Source organism: Simochromis diagramma, unplaced genomic scaffold (genome assembly GCF_900408965.1).
Source record: "Simochromis diagramma unplaced genomic scaffold, fSimDia1.1 OVJJ01000494.1, whole genome shotgun sequence".
In the NCBI taxonomy this organism is placed as follows: Eukaryota; Metazoa; Chordata; class Actinopteri; order Cichliformes; family Cichlidae; genus Simochromis; species Simochromis diagramma.
Window position 1 is genome coordinate 476872 of NW_024387311.1, and position 8002 is coordinate 484873.

An 8002-nucleotide genomic window follows, 5' to 3' on the forward strand; every position below is an offset into this window, starting at 1 on the left:
GCTGATGTGTACGTGTGCACTGACTGTTTATCTCCTGCTAGTAATATCACACTGTTCATTTGAATATGCTTTGAGCAGTCTGTGAGGCCAGAAAGCACAGCTAATGGTTATGACCACAGTGTGACATCGCTGGATGGTAGGGTAACACACCGTGTCACACAGGTCCTCTCACACTGGTTTGTTGAACCTGGCACTGTTCACTGTACTCACATGGCATCCAGTCATCAGATCTCAGCCCAAAGGAGCACCTTGAGCCACTGGGGATTCATTCCCCTAAAACTAGGTTTGTATTGAGAGGTGCTGGGGTTTCAGTTGGGACTTGGATGCCCTAAAAACATCAAAAACATCTTAGTTGAAACAGTTGGACTCTGTGTATGAACTGCTGAATCTCAGACTCTTCTCCAGTCCCGATCTTATCAAAATTAACTATAGTAATCACAGTATGCAAATCCTGTATAGCAGCTAGCCTAACACCTCAGAGCATCAAATCCTCATAAATATGAAAACTACAGCTGTTCCTCTGTAATAGCCACTGAATTCTGACACATCATCTAAAACTCTAAAAATACATTTTTGTGGTCATTTCACTTCATCAGGCCTCAAACAGGTTTTGAGCCACCAGAGGATGAATTTGTCCTTTCAGAGCTAAATGTAACTGATGTGGGCACATCCATCCATCTTCTTCTGCTTATCTGGGACCGGGTCGCAGGGGCAGCAGCCCAAGCAGAGAATCCCAGACCTCCCGCTCGCCAGCCACCTCCTCCAGATGCCCGAACCACCTCAACTGGCTCCTTTCGATGTGGAGCAGCAGCTGCTCTACTCTGAGCCCCTCCCGAATGGCCGAACTTCTCACCCTATCTCTAAGGGAGAGGCCAGCCACCCTTCGGAGCAAGCTCATTTCCGCCGCTTGTATCCGCGATCTCGTTCTTTCGGTCACTACCCACAGCTCGTGGCCATAGGTGAGGGTAAGGGCGTAGATTGACCAGTAAATTGAGAGCTTCACTTTTACACTCAGCTCTCTCTTCACCACAACAGACCGGTACAGCGTCTGCATCACTGCAGCCGCAGCACCAATCCGTCTGTCGATCTCCCGCTCCCTTCTCCCATCACTTGTGAACAAGACCCAGAGATACTTAAACTCCTCCACTTGGGGCAGGAACTCATCCCCAACCCAGAGTGGGCATTCCACCCTTTTCCAGCTGAGGACCATGGCCTCAGATTGGAGGTGCTGATTCTCATTCCCACTGCTTCACACTCGGCTGCAAACCGTTCCAAGGCAAGCTGGAGGCCATCACCTGATGAAGCCAATGGAACCACATCATCTGCAAAAAGCAGAGATAAGATCCTGAGACCACCAAAGTGAAAGCCCTCCGCCACTTGGCTACGCCTAGAAATTCTGTCCATAAAAATTATGAACAGAATTGGTGACAAAGGGGCAGCCCTGGCGGAGCCCATCACCCACACGGAGCACCCCCCACAAGACCCCCCCTCCCAAGGGACACGGTCGAATGCCTTCTCCAAGTCCACAAAGCACATGTAGACTGGATGGGCAAACTCCCATGCACCCTCGAGTATCCTCGAGAGGATAAAGAGCTGGTCCAGTGTTCCACGAAGGGAGCTGTTTAACTGCCTCAGTGACCTCACCCCCAGAGATTGGCGGGTCATCCCCTTCGTCCCCAGACTCTGCTTCCGCCACGGAAGACGTGCCAGTGGGATTGATGAGATCCTCTTAGTATTCCTTCCACCGTCCGACGATTTTCTGAGTCGAAGTCAGCAGCACTCCACCCGCACTATACACAGTGCAGGTAGAACACTGCTTTCCCCTCCACAGTCGCCTGACAGTTTGCCAGAATCTCTTCGAGGCAGTCTGAAAGTCTTTTTCCATGGCCTCTCCGAATTCCTCCCACACCCGAGTTTTTCGCATTCCGCTTGGCCTGTCGGTACCTATCAGCTGCCTCCGGAGTCCCACAGACTAACCAAGCCCGTTAGGACTCCTTCTTCTTTCGGCAATGGAGGTGCTGAACATGGTCCATTCGGACTCAATGTCCCCAGTCTCCCTCGGAATGCTGTTGAAGCTCTGCCGGAGATGTGTGTTGAAGATCTCGCGGACCAGGGCCTCTGCTAGACATTCCCCGTCACCTGATCCCACTCACCACCAGATGGTGATCAGTTGACAGCTCAGCCCCTCTCTTTACCCGAGTGTCCAAAACATATGGCCTCAGGTCTGGTGATACGATTCCAAAATCGATCATCGACCTGTGGACTAGAGCGTCCTGGTGCCACGTGCACTTATGGACACTCTTATGTTCGAACATGGTGTTCGTTATGGCCAAACTGTGGTTTGCACAGAAGTCCAATAACAAAACACCGCTCGCATTCAGATCCGGGAGGCTGTTCCTCCCAATCACACCCTTCCAGGTCTCACTGTCGTTGCCCACGTGAGCGTTGAAGTCTCCCAGTAGGACAACACATTCCCCAGGGGGAGCACCCTCCAGTGCCCCACCCAGGGACTCTAAGAAGGCTGGGTACTCTGAACTGCCACTCGGCGCATAAGCACAGACGACAGTCAGGTACTGTTCCCTGACCCGAAGGCGAAGGGAACAAACCCTCTCGTCCACTGGGAGCAACCCCAACATACCAGCAGCAAGCCGAGGGGATACCAAGATACCCACCCCAGCCCGACGCCTCTCACCAGGGGCAACTCCAGACTGAGACAGAGTCCAGCCCCTCTCCAGGAGACTGGTTCCAGAGCCCAAGCCATGCGTTGAGGTGAGCCCGACTATATCTAGCCGGTACCTCTCAACCTCACGCACTAGCTCAGGCTCCTTCCCCACCAGAGAGGTGACATTCCACGTCCCAATCGCCTGTCTTGGTAGCCGGGGATCGCTTCGCCAGGGCCGCCACCCGGCTCACTTTGCACCCGACAATGTGCAATGTGATGTGGGCACAGTGAATGCTAAATATCTTTGAACCTGCTATTGTTATTGATGCTGTCATATCAAACTCATTACTCTCTTGCAGTAAAACTGACAAAAGACTGACCCTCTGTCACTCAGCTGCAAATCCAGATCCTGTGTGGAAATGCATGGCTGCTTCTGCTTTTACCTCACACTTGGAAAGGCACTAGGATCAGAGTTAAATTATGGAATGTTGGATTCATTTATCCACAGGTTCAAAGGAGGCTGACTCCAAATTGTTGCCACAGCCTCGAAGGATCGCTGATGAGTATAAAACACCCAATCACATTGGTGCAGGATTCACACTGTGGCTTCGTTCTTTGAACATGATAGAAAATGATAAAAACACAGAGTGAATAAATAACATTTATTATGTCTCCAAAAGTTGATTCTGTTCATCTGGACGTAGCGTTTTGTGGGAGAAACATTTCGTCACTCATCCAAGTGACTTCTTCAGTCTCAGCTGACTGCAGGTTTCAATCTTATGAACAATACATTTGCATAATGGCTGAAACCAGCCCACTGAAGGAACAATGGGCTGGGAGGTCAGTCCCTTAATCTTAATTATGCAAATTCTCATGACCATTGATCAACAACCACTGATCAAAGCCCACTGATCAATAACCATGAGTGCCATTCACAGAGGTGGGGAATGGCTGCAATCACAACATTGTAAGATGGTGACAGATGTACCCTTAGGCCCCCTCCTCCATTCAGAGATGGTCTTTCCCTTTTCACGTAAATGCCCTCCTTGACTCCGCCCTCAAACCAGCGTTCCTCCCTGTCCAGGATGTTACATCCTCATCATTGAAAGAGTGTCCACTGGCCTGTAGGTGTAAATAGACTGCAGAGTCCTGGCCTGACGAGGTGGCTCTCCTGTGTTGTGCCGTCCTCTTAGCCAGAGGTTGTTTGGTTTCCCCGATGTATAAATCCTGGCAATCCTCCTGGCACTTAACAGCGTACACTATGTTACTCTGTTTGTGTTGGGGGACCCGATCCTTGGGGTGGACCAAGTTTTGGCGTTTTGGGGTTTAAAAGCCACAGAGACCCGGTGTTTAGAAAAAATGCGTCGCTGCTCCAATACTCCTGACACGTACGGGATCACTGCAGGTGGGCAGCGGTTGTCCTTCTCTCCTGGATCGGCTGGAGCTTTCTTTAGGAGCCTTTCCAGCTTTGACAAAAGTCCAGCTGGGATAACCACATTTACTCAGGGCCTTCTTGATGTTCTTCTGCCTCCCTGGCTGCTGTGTCAGTGGGGATGGTGTTCGCTCTGTGTTGTAGCGTCCTGATGACACCCAGTTTGTGCTCCAGTGGATGATGAGAGTCAAACCTTAGATACTGATCCGTATGTGTAGGTTTACGGTACATACGGTCAGCTTTTAGATGTCCCCAATTACTGATGGAAATCTCACAGTCTAAGAAGGCTAACCTGCCACTTTTCATATCCTCCCTGGTGAATTTGATGTGTCGGTCCACTGAGTTAATGTGACCCGTGAAATGTGGAACGTCCTGAGATTTGATTTTCACCCAGGTGTCATCCACATGTCTGAACCAATGGCTTGGTGGTGCTCCAGGGTAGGATAGCAAAGCCCTCTTTTCCACTTCTTCCATGTACAAATTGGCCACAGTGGGTGAGACTGGGGAACCCATGGCACACCCATGTTTCTGCCTGTAGAACTGACCCTTGTATGTGAAGTAGGTGGACTGAAGACACAGTTCCCAAAGCAAACACACTTGGTCAATGCTGAAACATTTATTATGATTCTACTAGACATGGACTTCAAGCTGAATGAGAGCAAATGGATGTGACGAGTCTCATGACGTGGCAAAACAGAATGGCATAAAAGCAGGCGTGTGTGTGATGCACGCTGTACCTTCATCCCTAACAATACTGCTGTAATGGCACTAAATTAGAAACACTGGTTGATTGATTTAAAGATAAAGTTTAATGAAGATGTGTCACACCTTAACAACAGCCCCTCACAAATAAACAGCTTCATTTAAATAAAGTTTTAAAGCTCCTTTTGCAGGTGAACAGCCAATGATATTTCATATTTCCAGGTTATGATGTTTCACTTAGACTCTAGTTGTGATCTGATATTTTTGGAAGTTTTCCCCTTATATTATTACTGCAGAATGTCATACTACAGGACTGATAATCAAAAGAGTGGAGACTCGGATGAAGCAGGTAGGTGGTGAGGATCCAGAGAAACGTAGAGACGTCATTTGGGGACTAGGCAGCCCTGAGTATGCTTAAACATTTGAACTTCTTCTGCCTTTTATTGTAATTTTGTAACTGAGAAGATATCTGTCCAGATTTGTCCTGCCTGACAGGGAGACAGAGCACAGGCTTCCTGTCACCCCTGGCTGGGAATCCTGGAAGGATGAGTCAGAGGATCTGCACGAATGGGATTGACACCTGACGGTGTGAACAGAGGGATTTGTTAGAAATAAGTTTTTTGATCAAGTTTCTTTTAATATTAATTGCAATGTATGCTCATAATTACACTCCTCGTTAGAAGGATAAGCCCACAGTGTGAAGGGTTAACACAGAGAGTTGAGTGTTGAAGGTAAATTGCAACACGCTTACACAACACTATTTCAGACAAGGAGAGGCTGCCATGGCCTCGTGTGGGGGTATAACATGCTGTTCCAGCCATGTCTGGTAACAGCTGTAAGGTAGGAGGCGTGTTCTCACACAGAGCCCTGACTGGAGGTCAAAGACCATCAGGACAACAAATCAGAGAGAGCATCTCCCCACCAACAGCCAATAACAAATATTTCCTGTGTTCATATGTCTGATATATGCTTTGAGTGATGAATTGTACTTCCCTTGTCCATGTGCACTGCTGTGCAGCCCGAGTCTTTGCCTGATAATAAAATAGTGTGAACTGCTCGAGTGTGTCCTGAACGTCTGTCCTGATTCAGTCTTTTCAGACACAAGATTCAGGTCAGGCTTGTGAACGCCAGGATCTCTCTATATATTTGGTAAAAATGAAATGTGATCATTTTTAATCCAAAACAGAAACATACTGTATTATTTCAGACAAATCTGGAATGTTGTCTGCTAAAGGGCAGAAGGCTGAGCATTGTCTCATAGACCAGCTTGAACCAGGACACAAATGCTATGCGTGAGGCAGTGATGGGTGCGTCTTAAATGTCATGGTGTGAGATCAGTTTGCAGAGGCTAACATTAGCAGTGCTGACAGACGATGTTAGAGCATCTTTAAAGCTGCAGAGAATCGACAAAATATGAACAATCAGTGGAAGCAATGTTACTTGTAAATAAAAATAAACTTCATTCCAGACAAAGTATTCACAAGAGCATCAACGGATCAGTTCAACCAAAAAATGCCACGACAGCCTGACGAAGCTAAGCTAACGTAGCCTAAGTCCAGTGGAAGGTTCTGGTATTCCCTCAAAGCAAAATGTGAGCTGGGGTCTCAGATCTGTCTGATGCTGGTTCTCTCACATTTAGCTTTCCTCAGTTTTTCCCTTTAGTCTCACGTGTTTCCATTGTTATGTTAAACATGTTAGCCTTGGTTAACAGTCTCAGTCAGTAGTAGAAACCAGTCACTCGTGTCTTTCTTTTAAAACCTGCTGCATTTTACAACACACACACACACGCTTGTGAGCTCACCTCCAACTGCAGCCATGCAGAAGATCCAGGTCAGCATCTCATCCTGTCCATCGGGCTCGGCTCCATGTGCAAATGAACCTTTTTGTTGTGCAAAAAGAGACGATTTCTCCAGGCTGCCATCAAAACCAGCTAATGTAAATAATTATGTATTTGCAATCCACGTTTTACTTGTATATGTGATGTTTGATTGCAGTCAGTGAAACACTTGATGCATAAAAAACAGAGAAGTACTTTCATCTCCACAGACCAGCTGCTCCTTCCTCCCTCCAGTCTTTGCAGCGTGCTTTCAAGATTGAAAGGTTTGGTTGGAAAGATGACACGATATCAGTGCTATTCTTAAAATCTGACTTTCCTCCTAAAATGTCAACACATTTTACATTGTGTCATACTCTGAACCTACGCTTTAGAAAATCCAAAAGAAAGATGTGCAACAAAGTTTTAATTTATTTATTGTTTTACTCATAAAAGTGTTTCAGTATCATCGTATGGTGCAGGTTTGAATCCTGTCATCTAAGGGTTATGTTGGATTTTGGTTTCCATCATAGTTACATCATTTTGTTCTCAACACTTTACACAATGTACAACTGTGATTGAACTGTTTGCCTCGTTTGGATCAGCACATTATGAAGTCGTACCTCTCTGTGTCACAAAGTACAGACAAGGGAAATGAGACTGATGTGAAAAAGCAGCCCTTAACTCAGCGTGGGGGCAGGACGTCGGAGCATTTCTTAGCTATTCTGGGGGAGTCCTTTGCACGGCCTTGTCTTTGTCGTTCTTCTCTCTGGTAAAATATTGTGGCTGACAGCTCGAGGGCCACATGTATGTTATATGTTATAAGTGTGTGTGTTCTCAGTCCTCCAGGACATGGTAATCTAACGAGCGACTGGACTTCTTTAAATCTCTTGAAGACGTTTCATTCAAAAAGATTTCTCAGTTCTGAGACCAACTGGTGGACAGTCCCAGGTATGTGAGCCTTCGTGGGAGTAAGAGGGTCATTGACCCACTATTGATTATGTGCCTCATCGCATGAGCCGAGGTGCAAAATGAATCAGCAGAGGTTTGTCACAGAGTGAATATATTACATATCGTGTGGCAGACAGCTGGTGTCTCACAGTGGTGTTCAAAGAGTGACCTTTGACCTTTAGATGCAGACTCATAGCAGAGTCCTGTGGAGGTGGCTCTTCTGTGTTGTGCCGTGTGTTTATAGAGTGGCTGTGTGTGCTCGGAGCACTCCCTGCTGCTCTGCACAGCTTACACTACGTTGTTTAGTTTGTGTCAGCATTTGTGTCCTTGGGATGAAGCAGTTTTTGTCTGAATGTGTAGCATCCAGTTCTACTGCACTTCAAAAAAACAAAAAAAGGAAGATCCAATACTGGGTCACCGACCATAGTAAGGAACACGTCCC